Here is a 24,092-nt window from a genome sequence, read left to right as displayed (position 1 = left end):
TATCCAAAACCAAGCATATATTAAAGAGATTATTTTTAAAAAGGCGATGCTTACTTCAGCCTGAAAGGCTCAGTGTCTAAACGCCAGCTACCAGTTTTGCATCCGTTTTTATTTTAGTATTCTCTTACTGTCCTCTCAGTTACAAGTGGGCATTTAGCGCGTTTTATTTACCATATTTGATGTTTTCTCTGGTAATTTTGGGCAATAGGCTGCATGTGTCGGATGATGTTTCAGTAGCCCATTTAGTTAATTTTGCGGAAAGATGAGGATACTCTCTGGTACAGAATTGCGTATGTTTTAAGTCACTATTTCCTTAGCTTTCACCAGAAATAATCAGTGAAGCAAACTGCGCTCTTCCCAACTGACCAAGCGTCTTAGAGTTGAAATATCAAGGTAACTGTCGCATAAAGTTTGCCCCTTTGCTTACAGCAGTTATATATATTCAAAATAATGGAATGTTAAACACTATTGGTGTGGCGAAGTTCGGTCATTTGACAAGTGTCAAACGCAGAATTCGTTGCTGCTGCGTATTCACTGGTTCACTCGGGACCGAAGGGTACAAGGAATGGGCACCCTCTGCATGAGTCCACATTGAAAGGGAGCATGTCCTACAAAGAGTTTTAACGAGCAGTGCGTTTCATGCATTTATCTTTCAATGTCCGATTCTCGCAGTGTTTAACTTACTGCCTAAAATGGCTCCGGCCTTCAATCTCATCCATCTCGTATCTCCTCAAAATACAAAACAGGAGGGTTTTTGTACCCATCATAGTTCAGGTAGTACACAATGCAAACAACAAACGATGTTCGTTAAACAGACGAGGATTCAAAGGCACAGGTGATGCCCTAAAAGGGGAAACTGCGAGCATGAGGGGTGGGAAATCCGCCAACCCGAGTCAAAAGGCAGCTGTTTGTTGTGTAATTAAAAACAAGTTACAGGGTTTTACTGTCATTTCAGTAATCCCATTTTGGCCACATCCAGTAATTCAGAAGTTGCTTTAATATATGAAAGTATGGGTTGTCTCAATGCATCAAGATATATTTTAAATACAGGCACATAGGACAAGGAAGGTGAGGGGGTAACATGGCCAACTAGAGCATGGGTGTCAATTCACTAAAATGCGAGGGGTAGTGGAAGGGACATCAAAGGAAATGACTGCACATCTGGGCCTATTTCAAAGTGGAATACTCTGCTAAAACAATTTCCATTGTTTTAATGCTGAAAATGAATGATTAGCAGTAAAATAAAGTGGCACAAAAATGCTGCTAAATTTCCATATTTGTGCCGCTAAATTTTCATATTTGTGCCGCTATATCCTGGGGGGGTCTGTTAAGAGAGACATCCTCTTTTCCTCTGGCCAGTCGGCTTCTGCCACTAGTCGATTGAAGGACATAAGGTATGTTATTAAATCGTTTCTCACTTGTTTCAAGTCTAACAATTCACGATCTGTGCAAAATGTGGTCGCTCTTTTAATAAACACTCTTTCAAAATCAGCTCGGAAGGCACCCTAATCTGACAACACTGGATCGTTATTCCTAATCAACGGGACAGCCCAGTTTTCGGCGTCGACCACCAAATATGAAATCGCAATTGCTACCCTAGAGTGGTTGTTTGGAAAGGATGCAGGTTTGCACGAGAAGTGCAGCATTATCTGAGTCAGGAACACCTGTATTTTCTGAGGTTCCCCGGGGTATCTCTCTGGGTTGGCTAATTGTATAGGAGGAGGAACTGTAACCTGCATTTGTGAGGTAGAGGCTGTGACATCAAAAGGGTTCCTAGTAAGTCTGTCTACCTTCTCTGTTAAAGCTGCAGTTTCTGTTTTGGAAGAGGCCAGTTCCTGTTGAACCAATACTAAGGCCTGAAGGACATCTTCCATGGGCGCCGTATTATTGCCCCAACCTGGATCGGGAGGAGTATGATTTTGTGGGTGCGTAATTCTGTCAGATATCTGTTTCCTCAGAAGTATGAACTCCGCAGAATCCAGGTGAAGCAGTCATGGATCCACCTCCTGACACCCCCAACTCTGAATATAACCACAAAGTCTTAGGGCGATCAGGTGAGGGAAGATTAGGAAAGGAACAGAGAGGAAAAAGAACCTGTAAAACAAAGAGTAATACCATGAATACATAAACACATGAAGACTCGTTTCATATGGTTTTGCTAAATAATCAGTTCTACCTTGATCATTAGACAGGAGTCCACCTATTTCCTCACTCAACTGAGACTTTCTCTTCTGTCATGAACACAATCCTACAAGGCATAAAGCAAAGATCAAACGAAACATCTAAGGCCACATCTCACCAGACATTACCATGGCATGCCAAACTCTTACATACCAGCTCCTGAAATATATCCAAGTGGTAAGGAAAGGACGTCCAACAAAAAGGAGTCTTGATCCCCCAGAAAAGGATAGATTCAAAGTCCCCATACACTGTTCCAAGGAATTCTGGGTCAAGCAATATCAAAGTAAAGTCGTTTTTTCTTTAGTTTCACCCACATAGAACAAACAGAACTCCAACAGATTCACTATTCCCTTCATAGCAATGGAGCTATGACTTCCTGAGTTTTGTAACTAGATAGCTTAACCGGAAACAAAGGAAGGAGAAAACGATGAAGAGCACTGCTCCATGTAGCACTGAAAGGCAATGCGTGGTTAGGAAATCACCACCGCATTCCGCTCGATATCCAATGGTTTTGCCGGCGCATCTCAAGCACCAAAGGCAAGCCCAAATATTGCGTAGTCACAGCTTGAACCTTACCCACAGTATGCCCGCATTAACCAAATATATGCCGAGCAAGTAGTTCACTCTAAGGAACCGAAGACTGGTTCGAGCTAATCCAGACGTAATGCAGGAATCCTCCCACAAGCCTGGAATCTTCGAGCTTCTCAATGCGCGTCCAACGAAGCAAACCTCAAGCTACCTCCAAGCAGCCACCTGACTCTCTCAGCCGAGAAAGCGAACACCGGAACACCGAACAAGAATTACGCACGCCGGTGATCGTGCGTCAAATTGTACTTATGGTCATTCCTTTGTCTCACAGCCTCCTGGGAGTTGTAGTTTAGGCTGCTAGTGACCAAGAAGGCGCTATCTGGCCTGCTTCCTGACAGTATACCCCACGGTTATTGGTACCATTAGTATGAAAATGAGTGTAAGTGAGGGCAATTTAGCGGAGGAGCCGCCACTGTATACCCCACGGTTATTGTTACCATTAGTATGAAAATGAGTGTGTGTGAGGGCGACTTAGTGCAAACTACTCCATTTGCTAACATGTGCCTCCCAAAAAGAAAATTGAGGAGTAATGTCTGCCACAATATGTATCGTAATTGTAGTGAGGGATGAAAGCACACTCACAGAACTCAGGTAAATAAGTGAAGTTTATTCACATGAATAGAGCTTGGGGGAGAGGAAACAGGTGACAGACAGGGTAAACAGAAATAACTGTCCGTCGGCTGTGGCGCTGACGTCCCTTAAATACTGTCAACATTGTACAGCTGCGCGAGCCCTGTGACCAATAACATGAGGGCAGTAGTAAAAAGACTAGACCTACAACAGTAATGTTGTCTAATTATGCCAACCGACCACCTGATGCAGAGCCTACCTTCATATTCTATAATGTTTTCCATTTCAATATTGACATCACTGAAAAGCACAAACTCTGGAAGATGGTCATCCACAAAAGCTGCAAGCTTCATAGCAATTAGTATATTGAAAACATGGAGGTGATATGAGAAGTGTAACTTCAGACCACGTCCCACAGCTTTATATCACAACATGCCAACTGGGGCTTAGAGTTCATTGACTTCGCCATGTTACTGGTACAAATTATTTGAACTGATAAGGTTGTCAATCTTCAAAGAAGCGACACCCACAGGAGTAGTAAGGTGATTCAGACATCTTTGGATTACGCTAAACAATGAATTCAGGCAGTAGCAAGATGAATTAAAATGAAGATTGACTGTTGGTTGTTTCCAGAGATATTTAATGGAAAGTAAGCTTGTGTTTGAGGGGAGAACTCTACAGCAGGGGTGTCCTGGTGAATGTTGGCTGGATCCATGCTACATATTTAGAATATACAAAATCAAAAATTTACCTGCAGTGACTGTAAATGGCACCAGCCTTCATTGTCGGTGGTTATCCTGACAATCCGGCATGGAGTCATCGCTCTTGGACACATGTTGAGCATCAGTGCTTTTGTTATTTACATTAACTTCTCTCGATTTTGAGACTAGACCCTTTCTTCCTTCAGAATAAAGAAACACAATTTTGTGTTTTTTACATGTACGTTAGATAGGTTTAACGTTATAGCATCATTAGCTATCAATAGAAAAATGGTATTTGTCAATGTAATTGTTGGACAAATGATCAGACAGCTTATTAAACGCTATTACCCCGCCTCTAACTTCTAAGCTAGATAACCCGTTGCCAGCGCTGAAAATATTCCGCGCTAGTGCGGAACGTTCCATTGAGCGAATGAGATTGGAACGTTCAGCGGACGTGCGCAGCACTAGCGAGGTAGTGCACGCGACGACCGCTGAACGTTCCCCGCACTTAAGGGGTTAAGTTGTTGTGATATGCTTGAAAGTTTTAATCTTAGGAGTTGTTTCTTTGTAGTCCTTGTCAAATTTGGGGAGGGCTAACTAAGCAGTCTTGCTAGCTACATGGCTTAGGATAGTTATAGCAAACTATGTATGCACCCACCACGGCTATTCCAAATAGCCCAGTCACATATAGAATATATAACTTGTCCAGGAACACAAACAGCAGAACTCATCCATTCAGGCCCTCGTGGTCCTCTGACACTCATATACAATGACATATTGCACCAATGGACTACTAGTACCTTGTATCGCACCGAGACACATCTAGCCTCTCTGGCGGCTGTATCCCAGTACTCTTCAAGCAGCCTTTTGGTTTCAAACAATAAGCAGTGAGGCAGCAGCTGGGTCCTCCAAGCCAGGCCGAACCTCCTACATCCCAGGGTGGGCTACCAAATTATGGCTGTGCCTGGAGTCCTTAGCAAGAAAGCTGCATCTTGTTCTTTGTTGTGGGCAAACTCTGTGGAAAGGGCCACCCGCTGGACTTGGACTGGGGGTCCGACTTGCCATTTTTAATGCCCTTTGAGTGTGGAAACCTTGCAAGTGGCAATCCATGGTAAGTTCCCGACTAACACTTGCATTTGGTCCTGGGAACGGGTTCCTGCCAGATTCTCTTCATCTCTTGCACCTAGGAGATGGACTAAGACCAGGTTTACTTCAGAGAAACTGCTCACTTTTGGCTTTACCCCCAACTAGTGCTATGCCTATCAACGTCAACCTCTCCAATAGTCCACCTTATTTAGAGACTCTTCTAAGCCTCAGTCATCTAGGAAGGGCTTTTCTTCTCTTGCTTGCCTTCAGTTAGTACAGTGCCCCTCCCCAGGCCCATCTGTTGTGCTGGAAGCTCCATCAACCAGCTCATTATCTAAATATCTATCAGGGCAACCTCTCCTACCTCACAAACATGTACCCCCAACATGCACACACCAATTACTTGCCTTTAGACCTTTTTCACTCACAGCTGTCACAGCCTATGCATTGGCGATGATCTCATACTTTCTGCCACACAGAGATTACATGTTCCTCCTAGATTCATAGACAGACTAATTGTGGTGCCTCTGCAAAGATATGCAAGAGACCTTGTCTCTCAAAACTGGCTGCAGTAATGTAGCTATCCTTACAGAAACCTATGGTATCAGAGGCAGTTACTTTCGTAGTTTTAAAAGGAAAAAGCAGGTCATTTTGACCCTTGTAGGTAGCCTTTTATAAGATTGCTATAACAGCTAGGGTGGAGAAGACAGACACCATCTCTACTGGCTCATCCGTGGACACGCTGCCATATTTGAAGATTACCGCTATATTGTTTTTCTCTGAAGTGACTCTCACTTCCATGGTGGCTCTCCATGTCAGTGAAAAAACATTGATGGCAGGTCGACCTCGGTATGATAGCATAGCTGGCGGCCTTGCTATTACATTTTTGTTTTATTATTCATAAGTAAACACAAACATTAGGGATTAGCTCTAGTATGTCTTGGGCGTTTTCCCCCAGTCCATGATGGATATATCAACATATAATCCAGGGCTTGATCCATAATCATAGTTATAATTCATGAGATTCTGTAATCCCTGCATAAACGTCAGTCTCTAGTTTCCTTATAATCGGCAACTTTTGACGCATCCCGTCGCTGATTATAAAGAAAATACATCAGCACTCGACTATTATAAGTTATAATAGCCGAATTCTGACATCATAATTCCTATTGCCAGAGCTGGCAGCCAAGGTGAAAGGCAGGTTATGTCACGAATAATTGAAGCAGCTGTTTAAAGCAACTAAAACAGAACGTTGCTTTTTGTCTTCTGCTCCATTTTTAGCTTAGAATGACAAGCAGAGATAACATGTTTATTTTTTGCACTCATTAGATAATTAGAAAAAAGCTAGACTCTTTTGTGTGTATCCACACATTCCGAGCTAGTGCATCTTTTTTTTTAATGACTCTCATGGAACTGTTTCTAATATTTGTTTAAAACAAATAACTAACATGTTTTTGATGTTTAATTTTGTGCTAGAGGTTTCATTTTTATTCTTCATGTTTGTAAACATAATTGCTGTTTCGTATGAGAGACTTACGTACCAAGGTTTTAAGTAATTTGTGGCAAAGGTGAAGTTGTGACCATGTATTATATGGGATAAAGTAAACACAGGAGTACATGGTAAGGATATTGCAAGTTGCCTCAGAGTTCCATAACCTTATAAAGGAACGAAGCCTTTGGCTACGTTTCTCTATATGGTATGGAACTCCTCTGTGACTTGCAATATCCATTCATTGTACAACAGGGTGTACTTTATCCCTTATATTATTCACCTAAAATATAACTCTTAAATTGCAGTTTATAAACAGTTCAGACAAATTATTAGTAACATAATGAAATACATATCAAGAAACTGCAATGTATGAGTACAAATAAATAGAAAACCATCAAATAAAATGGGACATAGCAAATATATTGGGACATCTGCCACACTATAATAAACAAGAAGAGAAGAGAGGAATCCTGCTGTATTAAGGCAGAGCTCCCATTACAGCTTTTCTCTAAAGCACCCTCTACATAGACAAATTGGATTTTCTGATTAGATAAATTAGGTATTTAGATGTCGCAATAGATACTTTATTATGAGGATTTTTATGAAGCACATCTATTGACAACTGGCAGGTTCCTGGCCTAAGAAAGAACAATAATTTTCCAAATAACTGTGGAGTGCTTGTTTTTGCACATTATGATTATTTGACCGGAGCTGGAACTGAGCAGTGTTGAGGGCTTTTCTTAAAGACTGATGGCCTTTTATTAGCTTGGGATCTTTTGGCCTCACAAATATATCTTTAAAATAAACATATTATTAGGAAAATATTGCTTTAAAGACATATATAAAATGTCTTTTATTAATCACGCAACAGATAAAGGATCTATATTTTGTTTAGTCTATCAAATGTTAATTCTAAGAGAATGCTTTAGTTAAAAAAAATAAACACATACACAATTTATACCTCCTGTCTAGTCTTTTTTAGTCGGGTGCTTAACATCTTAGGGCGGCCAAGCAGATTAAAGGTGTGTTAATTCCATAATAATGATCTAAAATATAATTGTGAGTACCTGGTATACAGGCTGAGCTCACAAGCTAGAATCAAACCATTCTGCTTAAGTAGTGTGAAATTCTGTTTCACAAAACACCACACCAAAATCAGTTTAATTGAGTACAGAAAAAGTTTTAAGGTATATCTTAACTTTTGAATATTTCTAAATTTACTGCCCTAGACCTGATGATCTCATACCTAGATTAAAAATGAATACCCAAAACCACATATGAGCAGTAACAGTGGTCCTAGTGGAAGTGAGAGAAGGCACAATTTGACATAATGAGTGACAGCCAATAAGTTTGCATACATTGTGGATTTAGATATATTGGCTCTAAGCCACCCTCTTATACAGAACAAAACGTAAAACTGGCTACTCCCTCGGAGCTAGGTCTTTATAAAGTTTGTAAACTTTAGACTGAGTTCTTTATCCCTGGACACTTAATTGTGGCCTTGGTCAGGTGGGGAAAATAATTCACCCACATGTGCGCGTGACCAAAATCCATTGAAACATACCCGTTTTAGGTTTCGCCTGACCCAGCGCTCAGCGCTGGTCTGGCAAGACCTTAAGTAAAGAGGGCTTCAAAAAATACTACCCAAAAAATGCGCCGGCTACAGCTTGCAGTGCATGTGCGTGTGAACGCGCGCAGTTTCCATCAGCCTTTCTAATCTCATTAAGCCTTCAAGCTGTCATCGTTTTGCTTTCCCTCCCAACTCCTTCTCCTCTCCCTCCCCGCCACTCTTCAGCATTCCTTCTCACTTAAATCGAGGCCAAGAAAGGGAAAACAATATAGTCGGAGGAGGGTTCTTTTGGAGCATAAACTCGTTGTGGATTTGCGTGCAGTCATATCATGCCCTCTAGTGGCTAGGTTTTGGAATTTCACCTTGCATCTATTATGACAACCATTGACCTTAGGAATTTTTGTTCATGTTTTCCACGAAACACATTCCTACAGAGGGGTTCGAGGATTGCTGTGGGATATCCAACATGCTCTGCCATGCAGCATCAACTCTCTCTTTCACGCTGCTTTCTCTCTCCCTCTCTCACACACGCATGCACGCACACATGCACGCTCTCTCTCTCTCCCTCTCCCCTCTCTCTCACACGCACACATGCACGCTCTCTCGCAATCACGCATGCATACTCACACATGCAGGCTCTCTGCTCTCTTTCACTCTCCCCCTCTCTCACACACATGCACGAACACATGCACACTCTCTCTCTCACACTCACGCACAAACACATGCACTCTCTCTCTCTTTCTCTCACTCACACCCACGCATGGACACATGCGTGCTCTTGCTCTCTCACTTGCATGCACGCACACATGCACGCTCTCTCTCCCTCTCTCACATACACACGCGCACGCTCTTTCGCTCTCTCCCCCTCTCTCTCACGCACACACACACTGGCACTCACGCACACATGCATTCTCTCTCTTTCTTTGGTGTGTAGTGCCGAAGCACCATTGATTCCTGCTACGCATGGTAAGTCATTCATTAGTGCTTTTATTATGATACAATAACCCCTTGCTCCCTGCCAGGCCTCCAGCACTGGTGGCTTGGTGGGGGTAGTGCGTGGTGTGCAGTGCCGAAGCACCATTTACTCCTGCTGTTTACAGTAAGACCTTCACTGGTGCTTTTAGCTTGACTGTGGTATGATACAAGAACCCATTTGCTCCCTTTCAGGCCTCCAGCACTGGTGTCGTGGTGGTGGCAGTGTGCAGTGCCGAAGCACTTTTTACTTCTGCCATGCACGGTAAGGATTTGGATATGGATTTGGATTTATAAAGCGCGTAGCTACCCAAGGGCATCCCAGCGCTATAGTATCAGCTTACAGTGCTCCTGAGGTGAAATTATTGGGGGAAGAGCCAGGTCTTCAGTAGCCTGCGGAATGACAGCAGGTTGGTTTCTCTACAGATGTTAAGAGGCAGGCTATTCCAGAGCTTAGGGGCGTTGTAAGCGAAGCTGTGACCGCCCGTGCCCGCTTTTCTTATTCTGGGGATGCTGGCAAGGAAAAGGGAGTCCGACCTGAGCTGTCTGGTGGATTTATGAGGTTTGATGAGTGGTTTTAGTATGGGTGGGCCTTTGCCCTGTAAAATTTTATGGGAAATGCATAAGGTCTTAAAAGCGATACGCTCCTGGATGGGGAGCCAGTGAAGAGCTTTGAGAGAGGGTTTAGCCGAGCATCTTGATTTCGTTCCCGTGAGGAGTCTTGCTGCGGCATTCTGAACGTGCTGACTGAATGGCATTCATTGGTGCTCACTGCTTTCAACAGGGCCAGGCCTTTGCTCCCTGTCAAGTCTCCAGCAGTGGTGGTGCCTCATTCATTCCAGCTGCTCAGGCCTGGTGCCTGTTAATGATTCTCCTGCAGCTGCGGAGTCAGCAGTGGGTGCGGTTGTGAAAGGATAGGGTGGTGTGTTCCCTCACACCTTTTCCTGCTCTACTCCACGCTCCCCGCTTGTCCCTCGATGTGTATATTACAGAGGTACGAAAAACACAGTATTTGAAATACCTAAAACACGAAAAGATTGCATGAGAACAGGTGCCGCAGGGCGCCTTTCCTCTCATTGATTGGATATACCCGCTCTCCCTACAACTCTCTATCTCTTTCACGCACACAAGCTCTCTCTCTCTCTCCCACACACGCATATACGCACGCATGCATGCTCTCTCTCCCTCTCCCCTTCTCTTTCACATACAAACAGGCATGCACACATGCACGCTCACTCTCTCTTTCTCACACACACACACAGGCACACATACAACCACACCCAACCACACATCCTCACACACAACCACACCCGCACCCACACCCACAACCGCACCCACACAACCACACACACAACCACAAACAACCACACACACATACAACCGCACACACATACAACCACACACACAACCACACACACACAACCACACACACACAACCACACACAATCACACACAAATACACACACACACACAACCACACACAACCACAACCACACACACACAACCACAACCACACACACAACCACACCGTCAGTGCACACTTTCACCAGGCACAGACACCACCAAACGTCGGTGTGCGCTTCCACCGGGTACACACACCACCAGCTGGCAATGCAAACTTCCACCAGGCACACACCCCACCAGCCATCAGTGCACACACCAATTGTTAACGCATCCAAAATTAACTATTGTAGCAATCGCAGTATGGCGCCCTTTACTTTTAAACATATTCATCTAAAGCGCAGCATGCCACCATTGCTACAAAAATAAATTCAAATTTTTTGGGCCTACAATTTATAGACTTTTGTTGCAATTGGTATTGCAATATTTAGCAATGCCAATAACTCAAACTTAATAAATGCAAGACCTATTGCATTGCAAATGCTTGTTTGTTCTTATTCTGTACTAAATGTTCCATAGAAGAAAGGTTTTCCTTCTTAGAACAGCTTGGAGCCTGGATTTGTTTCTTTGATCTTTTACAAGGTGATGTTTTCTGCAAAGAGGAGGGGCTGTAAGGAGAAGCAACAGGGCAAAATGTTAGCATGGAAAGGGAAGTGTTGGTACATAAAATTCCCTGCATGGTGATGGATGTGCACCTCTCCTCTGAGTGGCTCAGCTGCAACAATAAGCGGGGTTGCTGAACTGTTCCTGGTAAGAAAGGAGACTGGCTGTACCGAAGGTGTATGTTAACACCCTTGGGCATCCATTAAATTGGACATGTTTGCCTCACACACCCCGAGGGATGTCATGCTTCATCATCGGCGGTTGCTCCTCGTCGGGGAGGCGGTGCAATCCCCGACGGGCTCACCTCAAGGAGGGGCTCTTTAGCGGAGATCTTTTTGTCCAGCTGCCTGTTGATGAAGTGTGGGTATGTGGGCCAGGGCAATAGTATCCTGCAATGGAAGGGTGAGGTTTAAAATATAGTAGAGGGTCCCGGAAAAAAACTTTATTCTGGAGGTCCTCCTACTATCGTTAAAAGAGTGTAGTATAGTTTGTTGGGTCACGGAGAGTTACGTGCCGTGTTGCAAACTAGACTAATGTGAAGGTCGGTCAACATGTTTCTCGCTTGGGGATTTCCCGCGATTCTTCAGGACCTGGTGAAAGTGTGGGTGGGGGGTTAACACAGGAACATGCTAGTGTCATGAGCCTTGTGTGCTTTACCTCAGGGAAATCCTGTGCCTAAAGGTCTTGGACTAATGGCCACCTGAGTTATCGGCGGGTCGGTACAACAGAAGTTGCCTATAGTTTAGGCTCAAGTTATCCGTGTCCGTGCTGAGTCACCTACCCATCACCGCCGAGCTCGAATAGGTGACCTATTCGAGCTCGGCGGTGATGGGTAAGTGACTCAGCACGGACACGGATAACTTGAGCCTAAACTATAGGCTCTCCGTGACCCAACAAACAAACTATACTACACTCTTTTAACGATAGTAGGAGGACCTCCAGAATAAAGTTTTTTCCGGGACCCTCTACTATATTTTAAACCTCACCCTTCCATTGCAGGATACTATTGCCCTGGCCCACATACCCACACTTCATCAACAGGCAGCTGGGCAAAAAGATCTCCGCTAAAGAGCCCCTCCTTGAGGTGAGCCCGTCGGGGATTGCACCGCCTCCCCGACGAGGAGCAACCGCCGATGATGAAGCATGACATCCCTCGGGGTGTGTGAGGCAAACATGTCCAATTTAATGGATGCCCAAGGGTGTTAACATACACCTTCGGTACAGCCAGTCTCCTTTCTTACCAGGAACAGTTCAGCAACCCCGCTTGTTGTTTGAGTACTCTACACACGGGCACACGCTGGAACTGGACCTTCCACCTCCCCTTTGAGGTGGTAATTGGTGCCCGTTCGATCAATTGATCACACTCCCTCTTGTTTGACGACGTCAGCTGCAACAATATCTGGATCCCTGGTGCTGATTTTAGTCATGGATGAATATGGATCATGCGTGTGCACCATGACCTAGGCCTGTTTCATGGCTTGGGGTCTTGTTGGACCGAGAGCCATGCCCAAAGTGCTACCCTCATAAGTGGTAAAGGGCTGCTGCCCTCACCAAGGTATTAAGTAGCACGAGTGCAGTGTTGGCAGCATACCGTGTTTTAGTACTGATGATCAGTCGTGTGAATAGGCCTTTGTACATATGTCACTGGAGTGGGGCCTATCGGCCCAATCACGAAACGTTTTGCTGCTGTGTGTTTAACTCCCCCTTGGGCTACATGGTTTCAGCATGTAGAGCTGTGCAGCTCACATGTGTGCGTGCTGCGAAGTATACGTGCCTGTGAGTGTTATAATGCCTAGAGGCCTGTGGGTTCCACATTGGAAGCCCACGATCTTGAGGAAGGCATTTGTAGGAGGCCCCCAAGAGAAATCTGTTGATTGCTGTGTTCCTGATAGCAGGGTGTGGCACACAATGGAGGAAGGGAGAGACAGGTTCTTTTGGGCATTTTAAAAGTGTTCTTTGACTCTGGAAAGATCACTAGTTAGTGGGGCCTGCCTACATCTCGAGAAGGAACTGGGCAAATAAGAGAATTCTAAAGAGTAGAGCTGGGGGCCTATGCAACATTTTATGAGGCATATATCAGTGATGCTGGCATCCAGATGTGATCCTTTTAAACTCTCCTATGGCCTGAGTGTAGGGCTATCACAAGTGAAGTCGCTCCTTCTGTGACATACTGCTTCCTGGACAAAGGGCAGGATAGAGGAGTGAGCACTTCAAGTTGGGCACCCTGTACCACACAAACTTCAAAGACTAATATCCTAAATCACACCTGTGTCTGAAAACAAATTATAATAAGGGGAGCTTTGCCTCTCAAAATTGTCAAACTGAAGCTGTATATCTGGGAGAAACTCAGCATGACTTCTGCCCGTTGTGACTAGTACTAGTACATTTGCAATTGGGGGCCTAACCCCTATGTTTCCTCTCATAAATGCAGAAAAACCACAATCCTTAGACCAGGATGTGTTACTGAAGGGTTTACCTTGACAACACTAGAGTACACTAGACTGTGTGTATTATATTTTGTGTGCCATATTTCACTTTATGTTCATAAATAAATACTATTTTTTCATGGAAGCAAGAATCCAGCTGGACAGTCATTTACTGTGGTTGCTAAATGTGATTTTAAGTTGTGAGTCTGTGTACACCTTGCACCTACTTTTCCCTGCTCGACCCAAGCCACCACTGAAATTCAAGTACTGAAGGAGTACTAAGCCCAGTTGCTCAGAGGTCATAGTATGTCAGGCCCTGGGACATTGGGTAGAAAGCCTCAATCTACAGTAGACCAGGTCTTCCGGTTTGTTTTAATGTACTGGAAGACTGTTTTGATCGGCAAGGGCAATTTGTTTGTTGCATTTGTCGATCCTAAATCCGCTTTTGACCTGGTCCAAAAGTTTAGGCTGTGGCAGGTTCTGCAGGAGAGGGGCTTGCCCTATGAAATCCTAGCTTCACTTATCAAGCTTCATGAGAACAACTTTGCTAGGTTTAGGTGGAGTCCCCAGGGCCAACTGACAGACAAGATCCCAGTGTCAAAAGGCATAAGGCAAGGGTGTGTGTTGACCTCTACCCTTGTTTCTTTATACTTGAACGGGATGGTAGACTATCTTTCTGAGTGCTCACCGGATGTCCCAACCATAGCCAATAATAAGATCCCCATACTGTTGTTTGCAGATGACACTCTTTCAATCGCAAAAACCCTTAGTGGCCCCCAAAAGTTCTGAATAAATTAAGGGTCTTTTGCTCGGATCGTGGCCTGGAAATCAATGCAGCAAAAACTAGATTTATGGGGGCAGATTTACAAGCCCATTGTGGGACATGTGCTCTGCCATTGCGTGACTTTTGTGACGCAGCTGCAGCGTAAATGTTAAGGCCCATTTACAACGTGGCGCATCTAGGGAGATGCGTCACGTTGTAAAGCCTTGGCTCACATTGTACCTGCGTCAGGAATAATTTATGCAGGGTGGGCTTTCCCACGCAAAAAGCCATGTATAACTGGCGCAGTGAAATCTAGAAGATTTCACTATGTCAATCTACGCCTTCACTGCATTAATATCCCTAGGCCTGCTCAGACCAGGCATAAGAAATGACGCAGGGCTTTTGGAATGAGACTCGCCCATCTATTGTGGTGCATTGCTGAAGTTGCGTCACTTTCATGAGAGCAACTCCAGCAATGTGTCACTTTTGTGCCAACAGATTTGTCACAATATCCGATGCATCTGTTAATCCTTGCGCCTGGAGCACTGTATTGTAAATACAGCACATCCATAGTGGTGCAAGGACATTCGGCGCTGAAGCAAGAAAACTGACGCATCTATGCAGATGTGTCAGTTCCTTGTAAATCTGCCCCATGGTGTTTAGTACTTCAAAAAAGGTCAAGGGTAATTTGAGGTTAGGGGGCAGTTCCTAGAGAGGGTCGACTCGTTTTGATATCAGAGGAATCAAACTCTCATCCAACTTGTCCTGGTCCCAACTCATTGAAAGGGCATGCTTGACGCAAATACAAATACAGATTACTGGAGTTATTCTAAAAGAACATTGTTTATCCTTCACCAAGCCAGTAGAACCAGCTCTTCAGGTGTATGAGGACAAGGCTATTGGTGCAACGCTATTTGGCACTGAGCTGTGGGGCTTTTGCAATGTTTCCACTTTGGAGCGGTCAGAGAATTTTTTTTAAGACCTTTGGTCTCCCTTCCATCTAGTACTCCCTATTTCTGGACATGGCTGTTCCCTGTTGTTTTAGCAAATACTATAGGCTACCCCAGAGCTGTGCCACTATGCTGTTGCCCTACAAGATGTCATCAGGGTTGACAGATTCCACAAAATATCTTGGCTGTGTTTGATCAAGAAGTTGCTGATCTCGCTAGGCCACGGCGATCTTTGGTACTATCACGCTACGGGTCAATTACCATCTAACGGGGCACTGAAATAACTGTTTGGGCACTGGTAATACAGAGGGAGGAACAAAAAGTGGTGGGCACCTCACTGACTGGAGAATATCTGAATATTAAAGTAGTGCAAGGATTAGAGAAGTACTGGGACCTAATCATGGTTTCTTTAGATAAGAAGCTATATCATCAATTTAGAGTAGCGACGCACCCATTAAAGTCTTTTACTGTAAAGTGGTCTACCTCTCATACTGGTAATTGTCCCTATTGTGTTGACCAGGAAAATATTGAACCACATGTGCAATTTGCATGCCCAGCCTATGCCCAGATTCGCTCAGCTTGACTGGCCCCTGTGTGTATACTAATGGGGAATTCGTGTCACCGCTGTGCCTTGAGGATACGAAGAACGGACCCCTTTGCACTGTATGTTAGTGCAACTGCAAAGTTTTTGCAGCGGATGTGGACGAAAAGAAGACTAGTTACCAAATGATGATGTTTCTTCTTAGTTATAATTGCGAGTGCCAGGTGACTGGTTTTATCAATTTTATAATTTATGCAATTTTTTCTCTTTTTAATACACATTTTTAACTATTTGTAATAACTTGTATAAATATAAGATGTGAAATGATTTTAGGTTGTAATTTATGACAAGTTGTATTACCACTGATTGGATTAGAAATGTTGTTTTATTAATTGTATTGATGGAAAACTTTTATGGCTTTGCCGAAATAAAGTATATTTAACTGACTGACTGAAAAAGCCTCAATCCCCACGGTTTGGTTCAGTAGCTCCAGCTTGCCCTATGACCCTCTGACAGGGGTTCTGACTTGGTTACTGACAAAAAAATAAAATAAAAGCCTTGTTCCCTGTTATATCTTTGGGTTACATGTCTCAGTGACGTAGAACGCCTTACCTAGGGTCATATTATCAAGCGGCAGCGATAATTATCGCTGGCCTCGCTTAGCATGACATTTTTTTCCGCCGGCTATCACTGGAAATTATCGCCATGCTAGCGCTGTATTAACAGCGCATAGAGCAATGGCGATAACTATTCCAGGGATAGCGGTGTTTTCCATGGACCATCGCTGGTTTTCCAGCGATGTTCCATGGAAAAAGGCGATAACCTTGCTGCTACAACCCTGTGGTCGTATCAGCATAATCCACCCCCAATGTTAAGTATACGTAAGTCAGCATTTTAGCCGATGTTAGTTCGTCTGCTAAAATGCGTGGGCCTCCTTGTAATATTGTGGTGTGCACATCAGCGATAATTTACATGCAGTACTGCCCAGTGACGCCCACTTTGCATCTCATTAGAGATGCAAGCCGAGGTATTTGGAAAACTGGTGCTAACATGCGCTAATGCAAATTAGCACCCACTCGTAAAAAGGGCAATAGTTTTATCTCCGCTTTTTTGGCTTTTAAAGCCAAAAAAGCAGAGATAAGGCCCTTGTTGATATGCCCTGAAGTAAGTACTGGGACAAGGAAGATGTACTAAAAGATAATGATATTCACATCGCCTTACTGACAGATTTCTTAGCATGTTTTTACTATTTGTTGTGCAGTGCATTTGATTATGCTGACGTTGTGTCACACAACTGATTAATAGATAAATAAATAGACTACTTAATTGCTTGATTACTTAGACATGTTGTATGTGGGCTTGCTCTATATGCACAGGATGTCCGAGGTGTAAACTGCGCCTTTTGAAGGTTATGACTTCACCTAGCGCTGCTTGCAAACAAATGAAACAGACTCACATCTATTCTCTTTTCTCCATTCAGGAACCTTCCACCAATGAATGAAAAATCCGGCAAGACACATATATTCACCCCCAGATGTTTGAGTAACGATAAATGGAAACTGGAGAGCTCTTCCTCAGGCACCCCCTATATCAACCCAAAAGAATCGGAAACTCTTCTCTCCCGAAGGGCGCTTCCGCCAGACAACACAGAACTGCAAGCATTGGGTGTTGGATTGTGTTCTCTGGGTTCAGGTGGTGTTCAGGAAAACCAAGGAAATGTACCAAGATAATGTATCCGGGTGGCCTATTATTCTCTTTTACCAGTTGAACATATTTTTGTCTGTCAAATTATGAGCACTTGAAGTCTTCCATTTATTAAAAATTCTAGTACATTAGGGGCAGGTGTACGGCAAGTTACCAAACTCTCAGTGAGGGTAGCCCGCATTGCGACCATGTTCGAAAGCACTCCCATCTAGTACCAGGGGCCTTTGTGTGTTTTTTGCTCCTAGTCAAGGGAAGTCATCCCGCTGGTCTTTAAATCTCCTCAGGCTCTTTTTTTTGGGTCTTATAACTTACCAAACTTGCCTGTCCATTTAGCAACTGGCCTTCTGGCTAAGATGGCTGGCAGCGGTGCTGATATTGTTAAAGGTGATGATGATTGTTAGTAAGTGGCCCCTAGGGCAGAGAACTGAGGTGAAAACACCCCTAAGTTCCATACAAGTTTAACATACAATGTTATGGCAAGGGAAGCAAGTGAGAAGTAGCCACTGTGGTGTGTAGTAGACAGAAGCAGTGCACATGGACAGTCCCACCTCATGGCCAGCTGTTGTGTATCAAAGCAGCATTGAGGAATACGTAGTTGTGGTTGATACACACATTTCACTTGCGAGCATCTACTTTTTCATAAGAAGTTTCATAAGTTTGCTAAGAATGATGGCCTAATCAAAAGTAGTCTCTACAACGTATATTGGCTTTCACAATGTTATTATTTACGTTTTTTTATGGTGGAACTATTAACGCAAACAGTTTTTGGCCCTGATATAATCCACTTACTCCTACGTGATGCTTTTGTCGTGGTGTAAGTTGAAAGGGGGTGCTTGTGATATATGAAGAAAGGGTGTTGATTGGAGAATTCTCCGGACTACAAGAGTTTACCAGAATCGCTGTCCAAGGATAGAGGTTTTCAGCCAGTGGCTACATGAAGCCTGTCTGAACCTAAAATGGGAAAATAAACGTTCTCTCTCCTTGTGATGAACCACCCTGCCACTTTCCTTTTAATGTAGTAAGGGGTTTTAAGAGACCATTTATCCCTCAATACAATTCAACAGGCTAGTGTACCAAGTTGCATCCTCTAATGGTCTCAGACATCCAGGATCCTGTAGCGAGACAACTTGAATTGTGCCTTACTGCTGGAGAGCACATTGAGGTGCTTCACAAAACCATCTGTGGCATGAGAAGTAGTAACACTGGAAAGCACCTTTAGGTACTGTTTGTCATTCGACACGAGAAGTCCATCTCTGTATTAGTGGAGAGGTGTGGTGCAGTGGTCAGGGCAGCTGACTTCGGAGCACAGGGTTCGATCCCCGGCTCCGGCGGCAGCTCAGCACCACGTGACTCTGGGCATGGGTACTAGCTTGCTTAATTTGTATGATGGCCCCCAGTGCCTTGAGACCCGTAAAGGTGAGTAGTTCATGCTTTATAAATACAGATTTATTTATTTATTATTATTATTATTTATTAGTAAAAGTGCAAAGAAGGCACCGCCCTTTCATATTTGTATGAATTGTACAGGGATATTTCCCAGCTATTCCCATTTTGTTCCCATTTTAGAAATTTTGGGCAAATTCACAAAGGTATCTTAGTGGACGTACAGGAATATTACTCTATGTACTCCAAAATGCCTTTTAAATAGTCCCCGTAAGCAATCATTCCAAAGAAATGCTCACGGAGGCAGCAGTATATACACACAACTGTAATTCTGTATTTTGTGTAAACTGATATCTGTTATCAATGAATGTGTCTTTCTGTAACGAAACTGGTACTCATGTAAAGCGCTCTGATACCTGATATCCGCGGGTCTAGTTGGCACTACATAAAAGTCTAAAAAAAAAAAAAGTACCCAATGAGTACAACTATTCTGTGCTGTAGGATGGACTATAGTGCAGGTGAACATGTTACACACGCTCATCTACTCTTAGATACATTTTGTCAATTGTTATCATATCTGGCAACAAGTCTTCAACATTCTACCTTATTTAATAATAGGCACTATAGATTAATGTGCACGGCAGTTGCTTACCATTATTGCCCTGTTGGAAAAAGGAAGGCTCAGCATAGAGAGGATGGAGTTATGAACAGTAATTGGTAGACTAAACTCCTCAGTAATGGGCATCAAGTCTACTGTCTCCTGTTGTGTCCGAGTATGACATTGCTTAAGACGCAGAACTGTACCCCAGCACCCCTATGAGGAGGTCTATACTCTCTTGTTTGCTTGGCGATATTGCTTTTAACGGTTGTATGATGTTACAACAAATTCCGTTGCAACGCATGCCTTTACCACGCATGCGTTACAACGGAATTCCTTTCCCACGCATCTCCTTTACCACGAAAATGCCTTTAACACACACATTTTTACAACGTTTTTCGTTGTGAAACTATACATGTTATTGGCATTTTTATGTTAAAGGATATCTCCTATCACTGTAAATTATCCCTTATATTTTTCCCCTGTGAAACCACCCCCTCATTCTTCCTTACCTCTCCAAGTCCTCTTCTTTCCAATCCCTTCCGATGTGACATTTCACATCGTTTAGAGGAAACGGAAATGTCTTTCCGTTTCCTCTAACGAGGCCAATTGCCTTCACATTTCTTCATCTTTCTGAATCAGGTGAGTTTCTTTTGGGAGGGGGGACCCCCCAACCCCCCTTTACTCAACCCACGTTTTTTTTTTGGGTGGTGGGGGGAGACCCCCCCCTTTTTGTTTCCTTTTGCACACATGCCTTTACTACGTATCTCGTAGTAAAGGTATGCGTGGTAAAGGCTTTTCGTGTAACCACGCATGCGTTGTAAAGCATGCGTGGTTATGGTTACTCGTGGAAACGGCCGCATTGTAGTGGCCGTTTCCCGCTTTGAAGCAACCTATAAATATCTTTAGTATCTTTTGCTATATAAAGATATATATATAGAGTTCCTTATACAAAGACCCTCCTCAAGGAAACTGTTCAATGGATTTTCCACCCTGTTGCATCCATCCCGAAAGCTATAGCAACATTCGAAGATTCTCTGACTTCATGAACCTACAGCTGCACAGAACGTTTGGGGACTAATGGGTGAGCGATGCACAAGATAATGTGTTTATACTCAGCCTAAATAAGGTCATAAAACAGTGGGTATTTAGCCTTTTCTGTTACCTCAGCGATTACGCCGCCATTTCATACCAGCATAAACAGTCTAAGCAATCATCAAATAAAAGCTCAGAAATGCCCTATCAACACATCAGTGTAGTAGAACAGGCAACAAAAAAGTTAACCAAAACTTGCAATGACCCAAAGTTGGTTTAGCATACAGTTTCTTAGATTCAGTGCTAAGGAATGTCCTTTCCAGTCCCCTTTCCACCATTCTCACCCCGTTGACTGTTGCTCTACCTTTAATCTTCAGAAAGTCACAGGGTATAGTCTGGAACAGCTGTCCATCGATTAGAATTAGTATTCACAATGTCACTTGATCCAGCGCTACTAAAATATTGGAAATGTATTCTCCCTAGATTAAGCATCACTAAGCATCACTAGGTATCGCCTAACAGACAGGTTTGAGCCGTCTGATTGTAAAATACCTTTTGTGAGCTATCCCATCACATTACAGTGGGCTTAGATCTTGTCTCCTGCTTCCATTGGTTTGCCTGTTTATATTCTAATTTACGTGCATTTTATCTGATAGCTTTCCTTCCTCTTCTCGTGTTTGTCCCGTACCCAGAGCATAGCCTCTTTATCATCCTTTTCATTGGCTGGCTTGTACCCTTCCACTGCTCACTTTTAGGAAACTACTATTTTTTTTCGTTTAGCTCTCTGTGAAAGTGTGTCTTTTGAGCTCTATCCCTTGTGTGCTTCTCTCTCCCATCAAATAATCCACCCCGGCACTCCGTGTTGCTCGCTCGCTCATGTGCTGCTCTCTCTTGTGTTCTTCTCCCCCACCAACGCCCTGTGCTCCATGTTGCTTTCTCCCTCATATGCTTCTTTTCACCTCCTTCCCCAACCCAGCTGTATGATTACACTGCCAAACTGCTTCTTTGTTGCACTCCCACCTCTTGTTAGCATTTACGTTACATTGCATCAGCTGTGAGCTGCCATTTGACATTGCCGCGCTATGCTATTTTTGCACACTTAAAATGAAGGTACTTTTTTAACCAAACTAAATAGCATCCACCATCTGTAGTCGGTCAATAAAAAAGCAACTGGCACCTGCATCATTCTGTAGGAATGCATGTGTGATTATGCATGCACATGCATGCATCAAAATGCATGTACTCTCCTACAGAATGACGAGACCGGCAACAGTGGGAGCCCGTTATTTTCACCTGGCAGAAACTTCTGTGGCCCGCCACTTACCTGTTGGGACACCATCGCTGGGGGCCAGAGCCTGCATCTTGCCTCGCCTGTGGTCCACAAATCCCGCCATCCTTTGCGGCGCTGCGCGCCGTGCACCGCATCATCGCCCCAGGAGGCGCTGAAAAGGGCGACAGGGCCCCTGCATTGCGGAACGGGCGCCGGGCCAAGCCTGGGCAAAGGGCGGGCCCGAATGAGGCCGTCAGAGGCCGAAGAAGGCTGGGCTGAGCCACCTTATTTGGCTTTTTGGATTTGGCAGAACGTCCTGATGTTGTCTCTGCCCAGGTCATTGGAATATCCAGCCCCAAGGTAATGTGAAGCACCTTGTCAACCATTGATTTTACTTTACTGTCTGGTGGATTTATATCTGGGATAACTCGCTATCATTGACATATAATGAGTAAACGGAGAGGGGTAGTCTGGACTTCGGATGCTTTTATTGTGAGGGCTGAGTCGCTCCTTACACATGAAATCCAGATGACGGAAAGACGACTGTCCTTGGACCCTGCCACGCTACAGTCTCGTCTGTGGCTGGGGGGCCAGGCTGTTCCCAGCAGAATATGCACAGACACAGTGAATGCATCACTAGTTAGGGTTGATCCCGCCACTCCGACGACAGCCCCGCCACTTCTGGACTCTCTCATCACGTCCGCCTTAGGCGCGCCCTGCACCAACACCCGGGGATATGCCTCAAACTCAAACACAAATACCAAACCAACTGTTCAACCTGCTAAAAGGAAGAAAAACGCTGTAAATGCTAAACCCAAACCAAAAAATGTCAAAAGTGGTCCATCCACCAGCAGTTTGGAAGTTTACGAGACTGTTAGTACAAACTCTGTTGCGACTCAGACAGATATCACTTCAGAAACTAGATGTAATGAGGTTGATTTGGGTGCCGCTCCTATAGGGCCTGCAACGGAAGCGCTTGAAATAAAGTTGGATAACATAAAGGATGCGATTGCCAAGAATTTTGACTTACTTTGGGGAAAATTAATGCACTTGAACTCTGCTATGGATAAGCTAAATGGGGGGAAGCTGAATAATGTTTTCGCCGATGCAGGGGGGGGGAACCCTACAACATCCGTGGTCGATAAACATGGTCCCGGGTCGATAAACATGGTCCCGGGTCGCAATTAACTGCTATTGCTCCCCCTATAGACACACCCTTCGCTATCCCATGTGCATATTGCCGAAACCGAGGAGCCCATTCTGTGTCTAACCCTACCCCTATTGGGAGAGAAAATCAGGTTATGTCAAGACTAGACAATATAAATAATCCAAATCTGGCCGTAGGGAGTGCAAATTGTAATCAGCCCCAGCCTGCTACTACAGCGGCTGACTGTAATAATGATACTGGAGAGCACCTTAGGGATACACGCACAAGTCCAAATACTGATGTCCTGAGTTTACTGCCTGCCTCTAGTCCCTACGTGTTACTTTTGGCTGATGTTTCAAATCTTGCTGGGGGTCTGAGGGAGTCTTGGTCAGATCTCCGTAATAAATCCGTAGACTGGCTACCAAAACACAAAGGCTTCCACCCTTCTTCAATGGATGAAATTATCACGGCCAGGAGAGTAGGGTGGGTTGGCCAATCCGTTAAGAACATTAACGGCGACTGTATTGTTCTCAATTTTCAGAGACCGCAAATGGTCCGTCGTTTACTACCCACCAGAGAGCATTCCTTTGCCGTAAATACAGACATTTGTGCACTCCCCTTAGGCTATTTTTATAAACCACTAGCAACACCGGTTATGGACCCTGATGTATTTGCCCTGGCAGCTAATAGGTTCCATGCAATTTCCAACCTGGATGCTCAGGACTGACAACCACCGTCGGCGCCCAAAATACAAGTCCATGAGGGGGTCTGATTGGACACCACATCCATATCCCATGAGGAAAAAGTCAGGGCAGTGATAACTAGGGCCGGAAGTGGGGCTGATCTGAGCGCCCTAAGTTGGAATGTGGCGGGGCTCCGAACTAGGCTTGACAATCAGGATTGGTTGCGTATAATAAAGCAACATGATATAGTATTGTTCCAGGAGACCAGGGCCACTGAAAATGTATATATTGAAGGGTTTCATTGTTTTAGTGTGGTAGCCCCAAGTCCCAAAATGGACAGACCGTCGGGGGCCCTTCCAACCAACAGCCCAAACTATCAAGTTGTGCTTTTTAAAAGGAGAGTGTTTTCCTTTGGTAAACTTCTATAA

The 24,092-nt window shown here is 44.2% G+C and overlaps 1 protein-coding gene across 1 annotated transcript in view; it reads left to right on the top strand.

Annotated features, from left to right (window-relative positions):
* The window catches only part of FSCN3 (fascin actin-bundling protein 3), a 219,211-nt gene extending 201,626 nt beyond the window's left edge, over window positions 1–17,585 (top strand). The window contains exon 7 of the mRNA XM_086937456.1: window positions 17,325–17,585. The gene's annotated coding sequence lies outside the window, so the exon portion shown is untranslated. The remainder of the gene's footprint in view (window positions 1–17,324) is intronic.
* Window positions 17,586–24,092: the final 6,507 nt, after the last annotated feature.

This window comes from Lissotriton vulgaris, chromosome 1_1 (assembly GCF_964263255.1).
Source record: "Lissotriton vulgaris chromosome 1_1, aLisVul1.2, whole genome shotgun sequence".
Classification (NCBI taxonomy): domain Eukaryota; kingdom Metazoa; phylum Chordata; class Amphibia; order Caudata; family Salamandridae; genus Lissotriton; species Lissotriton vulgaris.
The sequence above is the reverse complement of the archived record's forward strand: the minus strand, read 5'-3'. Positions and strand labels throughout refer to the sequence as shown.